This window comes from Taudactylus pleione, unplaced genomic scaffold, assembly GCF_031769625.1.
Source record: "Taudactylus pleione unplaced genomic scaffold, aTauple2 ptg000085l, whole genome shotgun sequence".
NCBI classification, from domain to species: Eukaryota; Metazoa; Chordata; class Amphibia; order Anura; family Myobatrachidae; genus Taudactylus; species Taudactylus pleione.
The window spans coordinates 5059252-5078532 of NW_028284487.1; the positions used below are offsets into that span (position 1 = coordinate 5059252).

Sequence of the window (19281 nt, forward strand, 5' to 3'; positions counted from 1 at the left end):
CACTGACATGAGCTGTTTCTTTTTAAAACATAAACAGTAATTGAAAAATTAAAATCAATATTTTTTGGAAACCATCATACTCACCATTGTATCCTAATCCTGATTTAATCCTAGTTTGCAGCCTTGATGTTATGAACTAATTATTTCACATATACATTTGCAGAATCCTATGATGTGCCTTTCACAATATCCATACTGCCACTAAAGAATGCAAAATTTGATCTTGAGAGATCTGCAGAGATGAAATGAATGATGAGAGAAAATGCATGTTAATAAACAAATTTATGATTGTGCAGTGGCAGGTGTGCTAATTCCACATTAAATAAGCATGGGACCATTGAAATAAACAGAACGATAATAAATTATTTTGTACTCCAGGTAATGTCAGTTAGTGGTATAGAAGTAGTTGTGGCCGAGTTGTTAAGGCGATGGACTTGAAATCCATTGGGGTTTCCCGGCGCAGGTTCAAATACTGCCGGCTACGTCTTGCTTTTCGAGAATGTCAAAAACAGAGATCATACTTCCTTGACTCATTTATTTTCTAGGAAACTATACTAGCTTTTATATTTCACATAGTTTGTCTATTAATATAGCAGCTACCAAATAGAAATTGCAACAGGTTTTAAATGACAATCATGAAATGGAAAGCAATTATTTTTCCACAGAAGCTCATCACAAAATCAACGTGCAGGTAGTTGTGGCCGAGTGGTTAAGGCGATGGACTCGAAATCCATTGGGGTTTCCCCGCGCATGTTCAAATCCTGTCAGCTACGTTACATTTTGCTTTTCAAACTTATTTAAAAACACAATATGCATTTAAGATGTAGAAAAGCAAAATATGTTATGTTGAACAATGTAACTGTCTCATCCTAATTCACCTTCACCTGCATCCTATTTCACAATGGACTGCTTTTTGAAGCACGTGATCTCAGACAGTGAGGCTCTTCCTGCATTTTAGGAACATGTCATTAAACCATCTCCAATTTTTTTTTACTGTTTCATGATGTAATGGTTATTTATGTGTAGATCTGAGTTAAAATTAGTTTTGTTAATAACAACTAAACTTTTAATTAACAAATCAGCAGCACTAGGTAGAAATGTGCATATCAGATACTTTCAAATATCACAAAACTGTAGTGCTATCTGTGGAATTACAGTGAATGTATTGCAATTATTTCCATCAGCCACATTGTAAGATACATAACAAAGTTTATTTGTTCATTCCAGAACATATTATCATCTTCATCATAATCAACAATTGCCACCAAGCTCAGGAAATCTTTCCCATCTTAAAGTTAATCTTAAATATATCTCTATAACACTGACATGAGCTGTTTCTTTTTAAAACATAAACAGTAATTGAAAAATTAAAATCAATATTTTTTGGAAACCATCATACTCACCATTGTATCCTAATCCTGATTTAATCCTAGTTTGCAGCCTTGATGTTATGAACTAATTGTTTCACATATACATTTGCAGAATCCTATGATGTGCCTTTCACAATATCCATACTGCCACAAAGAATACAAAATTTGATCTTGAGAGATCTGCAGAGATTAAATGAATGTTGAGAGAAAATGCATGTTAATAAACAAATTTATGATTGTGCAGTGGCAGGTGTGCTATTTCTACATTAAATAAGCATGGGACCAATGAAATAAACAGAACGATAATAAATTAATTTGTACTCCAGGTAATGTCTGGTAGTGGTATAGAAGTAGTTGTGGCCGAGTGGTTAAGGCGATGGACTTGAAATCCATTGGGGTTTCCCCGCGCAGGTTCAAATCCTGCCAGCTAAGTCTTGCTTTTCGAGCGTGTCAAAAACAGAGATCATACTTCCTTGACTCCTTTATTTTCTAGGAAACTATGCTAGCTATTCTATTTCCCATAGTTTGTCTATTAATATAGCAGCTACCAAATAGAAATTGCAACAGGTTTTAAATGACAATCATGAAATGGAAAGCAATTATTTTTCTACAGAAGCTCATCACAAAATCAACGTGCAGGTAGTTGTGGCCGAGTGGTTAAGGCGATTGACTCGAAATCCATTGGGGTTTTCCTGCGCAGTTTCAAATCCTGCCAGCTATGTTACATTTTGCTTTTCAAACTTATTTAAAAACACAATATGCATTTAAGATGTAGAAAAGCAAAATATGTTATGTTGAACAATGTAACTGTCTCATCCTAAATCACCTTCACCTGCATCCTATTTCACAATGGACTGCTTTTTGAAGCACGTGATCTCAGACAGTGAGGCTCTTCCTGCATTTTAGGAACATGTCATTAAACCATCTCCAATTTTTTTTTACTGTTTCAAATACTGCCAGCTACGTCTTGCTTTTCGAGAATGTCAAAAACAGAGATCATACTTCCTTGACTCATTTATTTTCTAGGAAACTATACTAGCTTTTATATTTCACATAGTTTGTCTATTAATATAGCAGCTACCAAATAGAAATTGCAACAGGTTTTAAATGACAATCATGAAATGGAAAGCAATTATATTTCCACAGAAGCTCATCACAAAATCAATGTGCAGGTAGTTGTGGCCGAGTGGTTAAGGCGATGGACTCGAAATCCATTGGGGTTTCCCCGCGCATGTTCAAATCCTGATAGCTACATTTTGCTTTTCAAACTTATTTAAAAACACAATATGCATTTAATATGTAGAAAAGCAAAATATGTTATGTTGAACAATGTAACTGTCTCATCCTAAATCACCTTCACCTGCATCCTATTTCACAATGGATTGCTTTTTGAAGCACGTGATCTCAGACAGTGAGGCTCTTCCTGCATTTTAGGAACATGTCATTAAACCATCTCCAATTTTTTTTTACTGTTTCATGATGTAATGGTTATTTATGTGTAGATCTGAGTTAAAATTAGTTTTGTTAATAACAACTAAACTTTTAATTAACAAATCAGCAGCACTAGGTAGAAATGTGCATATCAGATACTTTCAAATATCACAAAACTGTAGTGCTATCTGTGGAATTACAGTGAATGTATTGCAATTATTTCCATCAGCCACTTTGTAAGATACATAACAAAGTTTATTTGTTCATTCCAGAACATATTATCATCTTCATCATAATCAACAATTGCCACCAAGCTCAGGAAATCTTTCCCATCTTAAAGTTAATCTTAAATATATCTCTATAACACTGACATGAGCTGTTTCTTTTTAAAACATAAACAGTAATTGAAAAATTAAAATCAATATTTTTTGGAAACCATCATACTCACCATTGTATCCTAATCCTGATTTAATCCTAGTTTGCAGCCTTGATGTTATGAACTAATTATTTCACATATACATTTGCAGAATCCTATGATGTGCCTTTCACAATATCCATACTGCCACAAAGAATGCAAAATTTGATCTTGAGAGATCTGCAGAGATTAAATGAATGTTGAGAGAAAATGCATGTTAATAAACAAATTTATGATTGTGCAGTGGCAGGTGTGCTATTTCTAAATTAAATAAGCATGGGACCAATGAAATAAACAGAACGATAATAAATTAATTTGTACTCCAGGTAATGTCTGGTAGTGGTATAGAAGTAGTTGTGGCCGAGTGGTTAAGGCGATGGACTCGAAATCCATTGGGGTTTTCCTGCGCAGGTTCAAATCCTGCCAGCTACGTTACATTTTGCTTTTCAAACTTATTTAAAAACACAATATGCATTTAAGATGTAGAAAAGCAAAATATGTTATGTTGAACAATGTAACTGTCTCATCCTAAATCACCTTCACCTGCATCCTATTTCACAATGGACTGCTTTTTGAAGCACGTGATCTCAGACAGTGAGGCTCTTCCTGCATTTTAGGAACATGTCATTAAACCATCTCCAATTTTTTTTTACTGTTTCATGATGTAATGGTTATTTATGTGTAGATCTGAGTTAAAATTAGTTTTGTTAATAACAACTAAACTTTTAATTAACAAATCAGCAGCACTAGGTAGAAATGTGCATATCAGATACTTTCAAATATCACAAAACTGTAGTGCTATCTGTGGAATTACAGTGAATGTATTGCAATTATTTCCATCAGCCACTTTGTAAGATACATAACAAAGTTTATTTGTTCATTCCAGAACATATTATCATCTTCATCATAATCAACAATTGCCACCAAGCTCAGGAAATCTTTCCCATCTTAAAGTTAATCTTAAATATATCTCTATAACACTGACATGAGCTGTTTCTTTTTAAAACATAAACAGTAATTGAAAAATTAAAATCAATATTTTTTGGAAACCATCATACTCACCATTGTATCCTAATCCTGATTTAATCCTAGTTTGCAGCCTTGATGTTATGAACTAATTATTTCACATATACATTTGCAGAATCCTATGATGTGCCTTTCACAATATCCATACTGCCACAAAGAATGCAAAATTTGATCTTGAGAGATCTGCAGAGATTAAATGAATGTTGAGAGAAAATGCATGTTAATAAACAAATTTATGATTGTGCAGTGGCAGGTGTGCTATTTCTACATTAAATAAGCATGGGACCAATGAAATAAACAGAACGATAATAAATTAATTTGTACTCCAGGTAATGTCTGGTAGTGGTATAGAAGTAGTTGTGGCCGAGTGGTTAAGGCGATGGACTTGAAATCCATTGGGGTTTCCCCGCGCAGGTTCAAATCCTGCCAGCTAAGTCTTGCTTTTCGAGCGTGTCAAAAACAGAGATCATACTTCCTTGACTCCTTTATTTTCTAGGAAACTATGCTAGCTATTCTATTTCCCATAGTTTGTCTATTAATATAGCAGCTACCAAATAGAAATTGCAACAGGTTTTAAATGACAATCATGAAATGGAAAGCAATTATTTTTCTACAGAAGCTCATCACAAAATCAACGTGCAGGTAGTTGTGGCCGAGTGGTTAAGGCGATTGACTCGAAATCCATTGGGGTTTTCCTGCGCAGTTTCAAATCCTGCCAGCTATGTTACATTTTGCTTTTCAAACTTATTTAAAAACACAATATGCATTTAAGATGTAGAAAAGCAAAATATGTTATGTTGAACAATGTAACTGTCTCATCCTAAATCACCTTCACCTGCATCCTATTTCACAATGGACTGCTTTTTGAAGCACGTGATCTCAGACAGTGAGGCTCTTCCTGCATTTTAGGAACATGTCATTAAACCATCTCCAATTTTTTTTTACTGTTTCAAATACTGCCAGCTACGTCTTGCTTTTCGAGAATGTCAAAAACAGAGATCATACTTCCTTGACTCATTTATTTTCTAGGAAACTATACTAGCTTTTATATTTCACATAGTTTGTCTATTAATATAGCAGCTACCAAATAGAAATTGCAACAGGTTTTAAATGACAATCATGAAATGGAAAGCAATTATCTTTCCACAGAAGCTCATCACAAAATCAATGTGCAGGTAGTTGTGGCCGAGTGGTTAAGGCGATGGACTCGAAATCCATTGGGGTTTCCCCGCGCATGTTCAAATCCTGATAGCTACATTTTGCTTTTCAAACTTATTTAAAAACACAATATGCATTTAATATGTAGAAAAGCAAAATATGTTATGTTGAACAATGTAACTGTCTCATCCTAAATCACCTTCACCTGCATCCTATTTCACAATGGATTGCTTTTTGAAGCACGTGATCTCAGACAGTGAGGCTCTTCCTGCATTTTAGGAACATGTCATTAAACCATCTCCAATTTTTTTTTACTGTTTCATGATGTAATGGTTATTTATGTGTAGATCTGAGTTAAAATTAGTTTTGTTAATAACAACTAAACTTTTAATTAACAAATCAGCAGCACTAGGTAGAAATGTGCATATCAGATACTTTCAAATATCACAAAACTGTAGTGCTATCTGTGGAATTACAGTGAATGTATTGCAATTATTTCCATCAGCCACTTTGTAAGATACATAACAAAGTTTATTTGTTCATTCCAGAACATATTATCATCTTCATCATAATCAACAATTGCCACCAAGCTCAGGAAATCTTTCCCATCTTAAAGTTAATCTTAAATATATCTCTATAACACTGACATGAGCTGTTTCTTTTTAAAACATAAACAGTAATTGAAAAATTAAAATCAATATTTTTTGGAAACCATCATACTCACCATTGTATCCTAATCCTGATTTAATCCTAGTTTGCAGCCTTGATGTTATGAACTAATTATTTCACATATACATTTGCAGAATCCTATGATGTGCCTTTCACAATATCCATACTGCCACAAAGAATGCAAAATTTGATCTTGAGAGATCTGCAGAGATTAAATGAATGTTGAGAGAAAATGCATGTTAATAAACAAATTTATGATTGTGCAGTGGCAGGTGTGCTATTTCTAAATTAAATAAGCATGGGACCAATGAAATAAACAGAACGATAATAAATTAATTTGTACTCCAGGTAATGTCTGGTAGTGGTATAGAAGTAGTTGTGGCCGAGTGGTTAAGGCGATGGACTCGAAATCCATTGGGGTTTTCCTGCGCAGGTTCAAATCCTGCCAGCTACGTTACATTTTGCTTTTCAAACTTATTTAAAAACACAATATGCATTTAAGATGTAGAAAAGCAAAATATGTTATGTTGAACAATGTAACTGTCTCATCCTAAATCACCTTCACCTGCATCCTATTTCACAATGGACTGCTTTTTGAAGCACGTGATCTCAGACAGTGAGGCTCTTCCTGCATTTTAGGAACATGTCATTAAACCATCTCCAATTTTTTTTTACTGTTTCATGATGTAATGGTTATTTATGTGTAGATCTGAGTTAAAATTAGTTTTGTTAATAACAACTAAACTTTTAATTAACAAATCAGCAGCACTAGGTAGAAATGTGCATATCAGATACTTTCAAATATCACAAAACTGTAGTGCTATCTGTGGAATTACAGTGAATGTATTGCAATTATTTCCATCAGCCACTTTGTAAGATACATAACAAAGTTTATTTGTTCATTCCAGAACATATTATCATCTTCATCATAATCAACAATTGCCACCAAGCTCAGGAAATCTTTCCCATCTTAAAGTTAATCTTAAATATATCTCTATAACACTGACATGAGCTGTTTCTTTTTAAAACATAAACAGTAATTGAAAAATTAAAATCAATATTTTTTGGAAACCATCATACTCACCATTGTATCCTAATCCTGATTTAATCCTAGTTTGCAGCCTTGATGTTATGAACTAATTATTTCACATATACATTTGCAGAATCCTATGATGTGCCTTTCACAATATCCATACTGCCACAAAGAATGCAAAATTTGATCTTGAGAGATCTGCAGAGATTAAATGAATGTTGAGAGAAAATGCATGTTAATAAACAAATTTATGATTGTGCAGTGGCAGGTGTGCTATTTCTACATTAAATAAGCATGGGACCAATGAAATAAACAGAACGATAATAAATTAATTTGTACTCCAGGTAATGTCTGGTAGTGGTATAGAAGTAGTTGTGGCCGAGTGGTTAAGGCGATGGACTCGAAATCCATTGGGGTTTTCCTGCGCAGGTTCAAATCCTGCCAGCTACGTTACATTTTGCTTTTCAAACTTATTTAAAAACACAATATGCATTTAAGATGTAGAAAAGCAAAATATGTTATGTTGAACAATGTAACTGTCTCATCCTAAATCACCTTCACCTGCATCCTATTTCACAATGGACTGCTTTTTGAAGCACGTGATCTCAGACAGTGAGGCTCTTCCTGCATTTTAGGAACATGTCATTAAACCATCTCCAATTTTTTTTTACTGTTTCATGATGTAATGGTTATTTATGTGTAGATCTGAGTTAAAATTAGTTTTGTTAATAACAACTAAACTTTTAATTAACAAATCAGCAGCACTAGGTAGAAATGTGCATATCAGATACTTTCAAATATCACAAAACTGTAGTGCTATCTGTGGAATTACAGTGAATGTATTGCAATTATTTCCATCAGCCACTTTGTAAGATACATAACAAAGTTTATTTGTTCATTCCAGAACATATTATCATCTTCATCATAATCAACAATTGCCACCAAGCTCAGGAAATCTTTCCCATCTTAAAGTTAATCTTAAATATATCTCTATAACACTGACATGAGCTGTTTCTTTTTAAAACATAAACAGTAATTGAAAAATTAAAATCAATATTTTTTGGAAACCATCATACTCACCATTGTATCCTAATCCTGATTTAATCCTAGTTTGCAGCCTTGATGTTATGAACTAATTATTTCACATATACATTTGCAGAATCCTATGATGTGCCTTTCACAATATCCATACTGCCACAAAGAATGCAAAATTTGATCTTGAGAGATCTGCAGAGATTAAATGAATGTTGAGAGAAAATGCATGTTAATAAACAAATTTATGATTGTGCAGTGGCAGGTGTGCTATTTCTACATTAAATAAGCATGGGACCAATGAAATAAACAGAACGATAATAAATTAATTTGTACTCCAGGTAATGTCTGGTAGTGGTATAGAAGTAGTTGTGGCCGAGTGGTTAAGGCGATGGACTTGAAATCCATTGGGGTTTCCCCGCGCAGGTTCAAATCCTGCCAGCTACGTCTTGCTTTTCGAGCGTGTCAAAAACAGAGATCATACTTCCTTGACTCCTTTATTTTCTAGGAAACTATACTAGCTATTATATTTCCCATAGTTTGTCTATTAATATAGCAGCTACCAAATAGAAATTGCAACAGGTTTTAAATGACAATCATGAAATGGAAAGCAATTATTTTTCTACAGAAGCTCATCACAAAATCAACGTGCAGGTAGTTGTGGCCGAGTGGTTAAGGCGATTGACTCGAAATCCATTGGGGTTTTCCTGCGCAGGTTCAAATCCTGCCAGCTACGTTACATTTTGCTTTTCAAACTTATTTAAAAACACAATATGCATTTAAGATGTAGAAAAGCAAAATATGTTATGTTGAACAATGTAACTGTCTCATCCTAAATCACCTTCACCTGCATCCTATTTCACAATGGACTGCTTTTTGAAGCACGTGATCTCAGACAGTGAGGCTCTTCCTGCATTTTAGGAACATGTCATTAAACCATCTCCAATTTTTTTTTACTGTTTCATGATGTAATGGTTATTTATGTGTAGATCTGAGTTAAAATTAGTTTTGTTAATAACAACTAAACTTTTAATTAACAAATCAGCAGCACTAGGTAGAAATGTGCATATCAGATACTTTCAAATATCACAAAACTGTAGTGCTATCTGTGGAATTACAGTGAATGTATTGCAATTATTTCCATCAGCCACTTTGTAAGATACATAACAAAGTTTATTTGTTCATTCCAGAACATATTATCATCTTCATCATAATCAACAATTGCCACCAAGCTCAGGAAATCTTTCCCATCTTAAAGTTAATCTTAAATATATCTCTATAACACTGACATGAGCTGTTTCTTTTTAAAACATAAACAGTAATTGAAAAATTAAAATCAATATTTTTTGGAAACCATCATACTCACCATTGTATCCTAATCCTGATTTAATCCTAGTTTGCAGCCTTGATGTTATGAACTAATTATTTCACATATACATTTGCAGAATCCTATGATGTGCCTTTCACAATATCCATACTGCCACAAAGAATGCAAAATTTGATCTTGAGAGATCTGCAGAGATTAAATGAATGTTGAGAGAAAATGCATGTTAATAAACAAATTTATGATTGTGCAGTGGCAGGTGTGCTATTTCTACATTAAATAAGCATGGGACCAATGAAATAAACAGAACGATAATAAATTAATTTGTACTCCAGGTAATGTCTGGTAGTGGTATAGAAGTAGTTGTGGCCGAGTGGTTAAGGCGATGGACTCGAAATCCATTGGGGTTTTCCTGCGCAGGTTCAAATCCTGCCAGCTACGTTACATTTTGCTTTTCAAACTTATTTAAAAACACAATATGCATTTAAGATGTAGAAAAGCAAAATATGTTATGTTGAACAATGTAACTGTCTCATCCTAAATCACCTTCACCTGCATCCTATTTCACAATGGACTGCTTTTTGAAGCACGTGATCTCAGACAGTGAGGCTCTTCCTGCATTTTAGGAACATGTCATTAAACCATCTCCAATTTTTTTTTACTGTTTCATGATGTAATGGTTATTTATGTGTAGATCTGAGTTAAAATTAGTTTTGTTAATAACAACTAAACTTTTAATTAACAAATCAGCAGCACTAGGTAGAAATGTGCATATCAGATACTTTCAAATATCACAAAACTGTAGTGCTATCTGTGGAATTACAGTGAATGTATTGCAATTATTTCCATCAGCCACTTTGTAAGATACATAACAAAGTTTATTTGTTCATTCCAGAACATATTATCATCTTCATCATAATCAACAATTGCCACCAAGCTCAGGAAATCTTTCCCATCTTAAAGTTAATCTTAAATATATCTCTATAACACTGACATGAGCTGTTTCTTTTTAAAACATAAACAGTAATTGAAAAATTAAAATCAATATTTTTTGGAAACCATCATACTCACCATTGTATCCTAATCCTGATTTAATCCTAGTTTGCAGCCTTGATGTTATGAACTAATTATTTCACATATACATTTGCAGAATCCTATGATGTGCCTTTCACAATATCCATACTGCCACAAAGAATGCAAAATTTGATCTTGAGAGATCTGCAGAGATTAAATGAATGTTGAGAGAAAATGCATGTTAATAAACAAATTTATGATTGTGCAGTGGCAGGTGTGCTATTTCTACATTAAATAAGCATGGGACCAATGAAATAAACAGAACGATAATAAATTAATTTGTACTCCAGGTAATGTCTGGTAGTGGTATAGAAGTAGTTGTGGCCGAGTGGTTAAGGCGATGGACTTGAAATCCATTGGGGTTTCCCCGCGCAGGTTCAAATCCTGCCAGCTACGTCTTGCTTTTCGAGCGTGTCAAAAACAGAGATCATACTTCCTTGACTCCTTTATTTTCTAGGAAACTATACTAGCTATTATATTTCCCATAGTTTGTCTATTAATATAGCAGCTACCAAATAGAAATTGCAACAGGTTTTAAATGACAATCATGAAATGGAAAGCAATTATTTTTCTACAGAAGCTCATCACAAAATCAACGTGCAGGTAGTTGTGGCCGAGTGGTTAAGGCGATTGACTCGAAATCCATTGGGGTTTTCCTGCGCAGGTTCAAATCCTGCCAGCTACGTTACATTTTGCTTTTCAAACTTATTTAAAAACACAATATGCATTTAAGATGTAGAAAAGCAAAATATGTTATGTTGAACAATGTAACTGTCTCATCCTAAATCACCTTCACCTGCATCCTATTTCACAATGGACTGCTTTTTGAAGCACGTGATCTCAGACAGTGAGGCTCTTCCTGCATTTTAGGAACATGTCATTAAACCATCTCCAATTTTTTTTTACTGTTTCATGATGTAATGGTTATTTATGTGTAGATCTGAGTTAAAATTAGTTTTGTTAATAACAACTAAACTTTTAATTAACAAATCAGCAGCACTAGGTAGAAATGTGCATATCAGATACTTTCAAATATCACAAAACTGTAGTGCTATCTGTGGAATTACAGTGAATGTATTGCAATTATTTCCATCAGCCACTTTGTAAGATACATAACAAAGTTTATTTTTTCATTCCAGAACATATTATCATCTTCATCATAATCAACAATTGCCACCAAGCTCAGGAAATCTTTCCCATCTTAAAGTTAATCTTAAATATATCTCTATAACACTGACATGAGCTGTTTCTTTTTAAAACATAAACAGTAATTGAAAAATTAAAATCAATATTTTTTGGAAACCATCATACTCACCATTGTATCCTAATCCTGATTTAATCCTAGTTTGCAGCCTTGATGTTATGAACTAATTATTTCACATATACATTTGCAGAATCCTATGATGTGCCTTTCACAATATCCATACTGCCACAAAGAATGCAAAATTTGATCTTGAGAGATCTGCAGAGATTAAATGAATGTTGAGAGAAAATGCATGTTAATAAACAAATTTATGATTGTGCAGTGGCAGGTGTGCTATTTCTACATTAAATAAGCATGGGACCAATGAAATAAACAGAACGATAATAAATTAATTTGTACTCCAGGTAATGTCTGGTAGTGGTATAGAAGTAGTTGTGGCCGAGTGGTTAAGGCGATGGACTTGAAATCCATTGGGGTTTCCCCGCGCAGGTTCAAATCCTGCCAGCTAAGTCTTGCTTTTCGAGCGTGTCAAAAACAGAGATCATACTTCCTTGACTCCTTTATTTTCTAGGAAACTATACTAGCTATTATATTTCCCATAGTTTGTCTATTAATATAGCAGCTACCAAATAGAAATTGCAACAGGTTTTAAATGACAATCATGAAATGGAAAGCAATTATTTTTCTACAGAAGCTCATCACAAAATCAACGTGCAGGTAGTTGTGGCCGAGTGGTTAAGGCAATTGACTCGAAATCCATTGGGGTTTTCCTGCGCAGGTTCAAATCCTGCCAGCTACGTTACATTTTGCTTTTCAAACTTATTTAAAAACACAATATGCATTTAAGATGTAGAAAAGCAAAATATGTTATGTTGAACAATGTAACTGTCTCATCCTAAATCACCTTCACCTGCATCCTATTTCACAATGGACTGCTTTTTGAAGCACGTGATCTCAGACAGTGAGGCTCTTCCTGCATTTTAGGAACATGTCATTAAACCATCTCCAATTTTTTTTTACTGTTTCATGATGTAATGGTTATTTATGTGTAGATCTGAGTTAAAATTAGTTTTGTTAATAACAACTAAACTTTTAATTAACAAATCAGCAGCACTAGGTAGAAATGTGCATATCAGATACTTTCAAATATCACAAAACTGTAGTGCTATCTGTGGAATTACAGTGAATGTATTGCAATTATTTCCATCAGCCACTTTGTAAGATACATAACAAAGTTTATTTGTTCATTCCAGAACATATTATCATCTTCATCATAATCAACAATTGCCACCAAGCTCAGGAAATCTTTCCCATCTTAAAGTTAATCTTAAATATATCTCTATAACACTGACATGAGCTGTTTCTTTTTAAAACATAAACAGTAATTGAAAAATTAAAATCAATATTTTTTGGAAACCATCATACTCACCATTGTATCCTAATCCTGATTTAATCCTAGTTTGCAGCCTTGATGTTATGAACTAATTATTTCACATATACATTTGCAGAATCCTATGATGTGCCTTTCACAATATCCATACTGCCACAAAGAATGCAAAATTTGATCTTGAGAGATCTGCAGAGATTAAATGAATGTTGAGAGAAAATGCATGTTAATAAACAAATTTATGATTGTGCAGTGGCAGGTGTGCTATTTCTACATTAAATAAGCATGGGACCAATGAAATAAACAGAACGATAATAAATTAATTTGTACTCCAGGTAATGTCTGGTAGTGGTATAGAAGTAGTTGTGGCCGAGTGGTTAAGGCGATGGACTTGAAATCCATTGGGGTTTCCCCGCACAGGTTCAAATCCTGCCAGCTACGTCTTGCTTTTCGAGCGTGTCAAAAACAGAGATCATACTTCCTTGACTCCTTTATTTTCTAGGAAACTATACTAGCTATTATATTTCCCATAGTTTGTCTATTAATATAGCAGCTACCAAATAGAAATTGCAACAGGTTTTAAATGACAATCATGAAATGGAAAGCAATTATTTTTCTACAGAAGCTCATCACAAAATCAACGTGCAGGTAGTTGTGGCCGAGTGGTTAAGGCGATTGACTCGAAATCCATTGGGGTTTTCCTGCGCAGGTTCAAATCCTGCCAGCTACGTTACGTTTTGCTTTTCAAACTTATTTAAAAACACAATATGCATTTGAGATGTAGAAAAGCAAAATATGTTATGTTGAACAATGTAACTGTCTCATCCTAATTCACCTTCACCTGCATCCTATTTCACAATGGACTGCTTTTTGAAGCACGTGATCTCAGACAGTGAGGCTCTTCCTGCATTTTAGGAACATGTCATTAAACCATCTCCAATTTTTTTTTACTGTTTCATGATGTAATGGTTATTTATGTGTAGATCTGAGTTAAAATTAGTTTTGTTAATAACAACTAAACTTTTAATTAACAAATCAGCAGCACTAGGTAGAAATGTGCATATCAGATACTTTCAAATATCACAAAACTGTAGTGCTATCTGTGGAATTACAGTGAATGTATTGCAATTATTTCCATCAGCCACATTGTAAGATACATAACAAAGTTTATTTGTTCATTCCAGAACATATTATCATCTTCATCATAATCAACAATTGCCACCAAGCTCAGGAAATCTTTCCCATCTTAAAGTTAATCTTAAATATATCTCTATAACACTGACATGAGCTGTTTCTTTTTAAAACATAAACAGTAATTGAAAAATTAAAATCAATATTTTTTGGAAACCATCATACTCACCATTGTATCCTAATCCTGATTTAATCCTAGTTTGCAGCCTTGATGTTATGAACTAATTATTTCACATATACATTTGCAGAATCATATGATGTGCCTTTCACAATATCCATACTGCCACAAAGAATGCAAAATTTGATCTTGAGAGATCTGCAGAGATTAAATGAATGTTGAGAGAAAATGCATGTTAATAAACAAATTTATGATTGTGCAGTGGCAGGTGTGCTATTTCTACATTAAATAAGCATGGGACCAATGAAATAAACAGAACGATAATAAATTAATTTGTACTCCAGGTAATGTCTGGTAGTGGTATAGAAGTAGTTGTGGCCGAGTGGTTAAGGCGATGGACTTGAAATCCATTGGGGTTTCCCCGCGCAGGTTCAAATCCTGCCAGCTACGTCTTGCTTTTCGAGCGTGTCAAAAACAGAGATCATACTTCCTTGACTCCTTTATTTTCTAGGAAACTATACTAGCTATTATATTTCCCATAGTTTGTCTATTAATATAGCAGCTACCAAATAGAAATTGCAACAGGTTTTAAATGACAATCATGAAATGGAAAGCAATTATTTTTCTACAGAAGCTCATCACAAAATCAATGTGCAGGTAGTTGTGGCCGAGTGGTTAAGGCAATTGACTCGAAATCCATTGGGGTTTTCCTGCGCAGGTTCAAATCCTGCCAGCTACGTTACATTTTGCTTTTCAAACTTATTTAAAAACACAATATGCATTTAAGATGTAGAAAAGCAAAATATGTTATGTTGAACAATGTAACTGTCTCATCCTAAATCACCTTCACCTGCATCCTATTTCACAATGGACTGCTTTTTGAAGCACGTGATCTCAGACAGTGAGGCTCTTCCTGCATTTTAGGAACATGTCATTAAACCATCTCCAATTTTTTTTTACTGTTTCATGATGTAATGGTTATTTATGTGTAGATCTGAGTTAAAATTAGTTTTGTTAATAACAACTAAACTTTTAATTAACAAATCAGCAGCACTAGGTAGAAATGTGCATATCAGATACTTTCAAATATCACAAAACTGTAGTGCTATCTGTGGAATTACAGTGAATGTATTGCAATTATTTCCATCAGCCACTTTGTAAGATACATAACAAAGTTTATTTGTTCATTCCAGAACATATTATCATCTTCATCATAATCAACAATTGCCACCAAGCTCAGGAAATCTTTCCCATCTTAAAGTTAATCTTAAATATATCTCTATAACACTGACATGAGCTGTTTCTTTTTAAAACATAAACAGTAATTGAAAAATTAAAATCAATATTTTTTGGAAACCATCATACTCACCATTGTATCCTAATCCTGATTTAATCCTAGTTTGCAGCCTTGATGTTATGAACTAATTATTTCACATATACATTTGCAGAATCCTATGATGTGCCTTTCACAATATCCATACTGCCACAAAGAATGCAAAATTTGATCTTGAGAGATCTGCAGAGATTAAATGAATGTTGAGAGAAAATGCATGTTAATAAACAAATTTATGATTGTGCAGTGGCAGGTGTGCTATTTCTACATTAAATAAGCATGGGACCAATGAAATAAACAGAACGATAATAAATTAATTTGTACTCCAGGTAATGTCTGGTAGTGGTATAGAAGTAGTTGTGGCCGAGTGGTTAAGGCGATGGACTTGAAATCCATTGGGGTTTCCCCGCGCAGGTTCAAATCCTGCCAGCTAAGTCTTGCTTTTCGAGCGTGTCAAAAACAGAGATCATACTTCCTTGACTCCTTTATTTTCTAGGAAACTATACTAGCTATTATATTTCCCATAGTTTGTCTATTAATATAGCAGCTACCAAATAGAAATTGCAACAGGTTTTAAATGACAATCATGAAATGGAAAGCAATTATTTTTCTACAGAAGCTCATCACAAAATCAACGTGCAGGTAGTTGTGGCCGAGTGGTTAAGGCGATTGACTCGAAATCCATTGGGGTTTTCCTGCGCAGGTTCAAATCCTGCCAGCTACGTTACATTTTGCTTTTCAAACTTATTTAAAAACACAATATGCATTTAAGATGTAGAAAAGCAAAATATGTTATGTTGAACAATGTAACTGTCTCATCCTAAATCACCTTCACCTGCATCCTATTTCACAATGGACTGCTTTTTGAAGCACGTGATCTCAGACAGTGAGGCTCTTCCTGCATTTTAGGAACATGTCATTAAACCATCTCCAATTTTTTTTTACTGTTTCATGATGTAATGGTTATTTATGTGTAGATCTGAGTTAAAATTAGTTTTGTTAATAACAACTAAACTTTTAATTAACAAATCAGCAGCACTAGGTAGAAATGTGCATATCAGATACTTTCAAATATCACAAAACTGTAGTGCTATCTGTGGAATTACAGTGAATGTATTGCAATTATTTCCATCAGCCACTTTGTAAGATACATAACAAAGTTTATTTGTTCATTCCAGAACATATTATCATCTTCATCATAATCAACAATTGCCACCAAGCTCAGGAAATCTTTCCCATCTTAAAGTTAATCTTAAATATATCTCTATAACACTGACATGAGCTGTTTCTTTTTAAAACATAAACAGTAATTGAAAAATTAAAATCAATATTTTTTGGAAACCATCATACTCACCATTGTATCCTAATCCTGATTTAATCCTAGTTTGCAGCCTTGATGTTATGAACTAATTATTTCACATATACATTTGCAGAATCCTATGATGTGCCTTTCACAATATCCATACTGCCACAAAGAATGCAAAATTTGATCTTGAGAGATCTGCAGAGATTAAATGAATGTTGAGAGAAAATGCATGTTAATAAACAAATTTATGATTGTGCAGTGGCAGGTGTGCTATTTCTACATTAAATAAGCATGGGACCAATGAAATAAACAGAACGATAATAAATTAATTTGTACTCCAGGTAATGTCTGGTAGTGGTATAGAAGTAGTTGTGGCCGAGTGGTTAAGGCGATGGACTTGAAATCCATTGGGGTTTCCCCGCGCAGGTTCAAATCCTGCCAGCTAAGTCTTGCTTTTCGAGCGTGTCAAAAACAGAGATCATACTTCCTTGACTCCTTTATTTTCTAGGAAACTATACTAGCTATTATATTTCCCATAGTTTGTCTATTAATATAGCAGCTACCAAATAGAAATTGCAACAGGTTTTAAATGACAATCATGAAATGGAAAGCAATTATTTTTCTACAGAAGCTCATCACAAAATCAACGTGCAGGTAGTTGTGGCCGAGTGGTTAAGGCGATTGACTCGAAATCCATTGGGGTTTTCCTGCGCAGGTTCAAATCCTGCCAGCTACGTTACATTTTGCTTTTCAAACTTATTTAAAAACACAATATGCATTTAAGATGTAGAAAAGCAAAATATGTTATGTTGAACAATGTAACTGTCTCATCCTAAATCACCTTCACCTGCATCCTATTTCACAATAGACTGCTTTTTGAAGCACGTGATCTCAGACAGTGAGGCTCTTCCTGCATTTTAGGAACATGTCATTAAACCATCTCCAATTTTTTTTTACTGTTTCATGATGTAATGGTTATTTATGTGTAGATCTGAGTTAAAATTAGTTTTGTTAATAACAACTAAACTTTTAATTAACAAATCAGCAGCACTAGGTAGAAATGTGCATATCAGATACTTTCAAATATCACAAAACTGTAGTGCTATCTGTGGAATTACAGTGAATGTATTGCAATTATTTCCATCAGCCACTTTGTAAGATACATAACAAAGTTTATTTGTTCATTCCAGAACATATTATCATCTTCATCATAATCAACAATTGCCACCAAGCTCAGGAAATCTTTCCCATCTTAAAGTTAATCTTAAATATATCTCTATAACACTGACATGAGCTGTTTCTTTTTAAAACATAAACAGTAATTGAAAAATTAAAATCAATATTTTTTGGAAACCATCATACTCACCATTGTATCCTAATCCTGATTTAATCCTAGTTTGCAGCCTTGATGTTATGAACTAATTATTTCACATATACATTTGCAGAATCCTATGATGTGCCTTTCACAATATCCATACTGCCACAAAGAATGCAAAATTTGATCTTGAGAGATCTGCAGAGATTAAATGAATGTTGAGAGAAAATGCATGTTAATAAACAAATTTATGATTGTGCAGTGGCAGGTGTGCTATTTCTACATTAAATAAGCATGGGACCAATGAAATAAACAGAACGATAATAAATTAATTTGTACTCCAGGTAATGTCTGGTAGTGGTATAGAAGTAGTTGTGGCCGAGTGGTTAAGGCGATGGACTTGAAATCCATTGGGGTTTCCCCGCGCAGGTTCAAATCCTGCCAGCTAAGTCTTGCTTTTCGAGCGTGTCAAAAACAGAGATCATACTTCCTTGACTCCTTTATTTTCTAGGAAACTATACTAGCTATTATATTTCCCATAGTTTGTCTATTAATATAGCAGCTACCAAATAGAAATTGCAACAGGTTTTAAATGACAATCATGAAATGGAAAGCAATTATTTTTCTACAGAAGCTCATCACAAAATCAACGTGCAGGTAGTTGTGGCCGAGTGGTTAAGGCGATTGACTCGAAATCCATTGGGGTTTTCCTGCGCAGGTTCAAATCCTGCCAGCTACGTTACATTTTGCTTTTCAAACTTATTTAAAAACACAATATGCATTTAAGATGTAGAAAAGCAAAATATGTTATGTTGAACAATGTAACTGTCTCATCCTAAATCACCTTCACCTGCATCCTATTTCACAATAGACTGCTTTTTGAAGCACGTGATCT

The 19281-nt window shown here is 33.8% G+C and overlaps 28 non-coding genes across 28 annotated transcripts; all 28 read left to right on the top strand.

Annotated features, from left to right (window-relative positions):
* Positions 1-402: 402 nt before the first annotated feature.
* TRNAS-UGA (transfer RNA serine (anticodon UGA)) lies at positions 403-484 on the top strand. The gene has a single exon. It is a non-coding gene; the product is annotated as a tRNA-Ser (tRNA).
* Positions 485-691: 207 nt separating this feature from the next.
* On the top strand, positions 692-773 carry TRNAS-CGA (transfer RNA serine (anticodon CGA)). The gene has a single exon. It is a non-coding gene; the product is annotated as a tRNA-Ser (tRNA).
* Positions 774-1720: 947 nt separating this feature from the next.
* Positions 1721-1802, top strand: TRNAS-UGA (transfer RNA serine (anticodon UGA)). The gene has a single exon. It is a non-coding gene; the product is annotated as a tRNA-Ser (tRNA).
* Positions 1803-2009: 207 nt separating this feature from the next.
* On the top strand, positions 2010-2091 carry TRNAS-CGA (transfer RNA serine (anticodon CGA)). The gene has a single exon. It is a non-coding gene; the product is annotated as a tRNA-Ser (tRNA).
* Positions 2092-2542: 451 nt separating this feature from the next.
* On the top strand, positions 2543-2624 carry TRNAS-CGA (transfer RNA serine (anticodon CGA)). The gene has a single exon. It is a non-coding gene; the product is annotated as a tRNA-Ser (tRNA).
* Positions 2625-3566: 942 nt separating this feature from the next.
* On the top strand, positions 3567-3648 carry TRNAS-CGA (transfer RNA serine (anticodon CGA)). The gene has a single exon. It is a non-coding gene; the product is annotated as a tRNA-Ser (tRNA).
* Positions 3649-4595: 947 nt separating this feature from the next.
* TRNAS-UGA (transfer RNA serine (anticodon UGA)) lies at positions 4596-4677 on the top strand. Its single transcript has one exon. It is a non-coding gene; the product is annotated as a tRNA-Ser (tRNA).
* Positions 4678-4884: 207 nt separating this feature from the next.
* On the top strand, positions 4885-4966 carry TRNAS-CGA (transfer RNA serine (anticodon CGA)). Its single transcript has one exon. It is a non-coding gene; the product is annotated as a tRNA-Ser (tRNA).
* A 451-nt stretch (positions 4967-5417) lies between these two features.
* Positions 5418-5499, top strand: TRNAS-CGA (transfer RNA serine (anticodon CGA)). Its single transcript has one exon. It is a non-coding gene; the product is annotated as a tRNA-Ser (tRNA).
* Positions 5500-6441: 942 nt separating this feature from the next.
* Positions 6442-6523, top strand: TRNAS-CGA (transfer RNA serine (anticodon CGA)). The gene has a single exon. It is a non-coding gene; the product is annotated as a tRNA-Ser (tRNA).
* A 947-nt stretch (positions 6524-7470) lies between these two features.
* On the top strand, positions 7471-7552 carry TRNAS-CGA (transfer RNA serine (anticodon CGA)). Its single transcript has one exon. It is a non-coding gene; the product is annotated as a tRNA-Ser (tRNA).
* Positions 7553-8499: 947 nt separating this feature from the next.
* TRNAS-UGA (transfer RNA serine (anticodon UGA)) lies at positions 8500-8581 on the top strand. The gene has a single exon. It is a non-coding gene; the product is annotated as a tRNA-Ser (tRNA).
* A 207-nt stretch (positions 8582-8788) lies between these two features.
* On the top strand, positions 8789-8870 carry TRNAS-CGA (transfer RNA serine (anticodon CGA)). The gene has a single exon. It is a non-coding gene; the product is annotated as a tRNA-Ser (tRNA).
* A 947-nt stretch (positions 8871-9817) lies between these two features.
* TRNAS-CGA (transfer RNA serine (anticodon CGA)) lies at positions 9818-9899 on the top strand. The gene has a single exon. It is a non-coding gene; the product is annotated as a tRNA-Ser (tRNA).
* A 947-nt stretch (positions 9900-10846) lies between these two features.
* Positions 10847-10928, top strand: TRNAS-UGA (transfer RNA serine (anticodon UGA)). The gene has a single exon. It is a non-coding gene; the product is annotated as a tRNA-Ser (tRNA).
* Positions 10929-11135: 207 nt separating this feature from the next.
* On the top strand, positions 11136-11217 carry TRNAS-CGA (transfer RNA serine (anticodon CGA)). The gene has a single exon. It is a non-coding gene; the product is annotated as a tRNA-Ser (tRNA).
* A 947-nt stretch (positions 11218-12164) lies between these two features.
* TRNAS-UGA (transfer RNA serine (anticodon UGA)) lies at positions 12165-12246 on the top strand. Its single transcript has one exon. It is a non-coding gene; the product is annotated as a tRNA-Ser (tRNA).
* A 207-nt stretch (positions 12247-12453) lies between these two features.
* TRNAS-CGA (transfer RNA serine (anticodon CGA)) lies at positions 12454-12535 on the top strand. Its single transcript has one exon. It is a non-coding gene; the product is annotated as a tRNA-Ser (tRNA).
* A 947-nt stretch (positions 12536-13482) lies between these two features.
* TRNAS-UGA (transfer RNA serine (anticodon UGA)) lies at positions 13483-13564 on the top strand. Its single transcript has one exon. It is a non-coding gene; the product is annotated as a tRNA-Ser (tRNA).
* Positions 13565-13771: 207 nt separating this feature from the next.
* TRNAS-CGA (transfer RNA serine (anticodon CGA)) lies at positions 13772-13853 on the top strand. Its single transcript has one exon. It is a non-coding gene; the product is annotated as a tRNA-Ser (tRNA).
* Positions 13854-14800: 947 nt separating this feature from the next.
* TRNAS-UGA (transfer RNA serine (anticodon UGA)) lies at positions 14801-14882 on the top strand. The gene has a single exon. It is a non-coding gene; the product is annotated as a tRNA-Ser (tRNA).
* A 207-nt stretch (positions 14883-15089) lies between these two features.
* TRNAS-CGA (transfer RNA serine (anticodon CGA)) lies at positions 15090-15171 on the top strand. Its single transcript has one exon. It is a non-coding gene; the product is annotated as a tRNA-Ser (tRNA).
* A 947-nt stretch (positions 15172-16118) lies between these two features.
* Positions 16119-16200, top strand: TRNAS-UGA (transfer RNA serine (anticodon UGA)). The gene has a single exon. It is a non-coding gene; the product is annotated as a tRNA-Ser (tRNA).
* Positions 16201-16407: 207 nt separating this feature from the next.
* TRNAS-CGA (transfer RNA serine (anticodon CGA)) lies at positions 16408-16489 on the top strand. The gene has a single exon. It is a non-coding gene; the product is annotated as a tRNA-Ser (tRNA).
* A 947-nt stretch (positions 16490-17436) lies between these two features.
* On the top strand, positions 17437-17518 carry TRNAS-UGA (transfer RNA serine (anticodon UGA)). Its single transcript has one exon. It is a non-coding gene; the product is annotated as a tRNA-Ser (tRNA).
* A 207-nt stretch (positions 17519-17725) lies between these two features.
* Positions 17726-17807, top strand: TRNAS-CGA (transfer RNA serine (anticodon CGA)). The gene has a single exon. It is a non-coding gene; the product is annotated as a tRNA-Ser (tRNA).
* A 947-nt stretch (positions 17808-18754) lies between these two features.
* Positions 18755-18836, top strand: TRNAS-UGA (transfer RNA serine (anticodon UGA)). The gene has a single exon. It is a non-coding gene; the product is annotated as a tRNA-Ser (tRNA).
* Positions 18837-19043: 207 nt separating this feature from the next.
* Positions 19044-19125, top strand: TRNAS-CGA (transfer RNA serine (anticodon CGA)). Its single transcript has one exon. It is a non-coding gene; the product is annotated as a tRNA-Ser (tRNA).
* Positions 19126-19281: the final 156 nt, after the last annotated feature.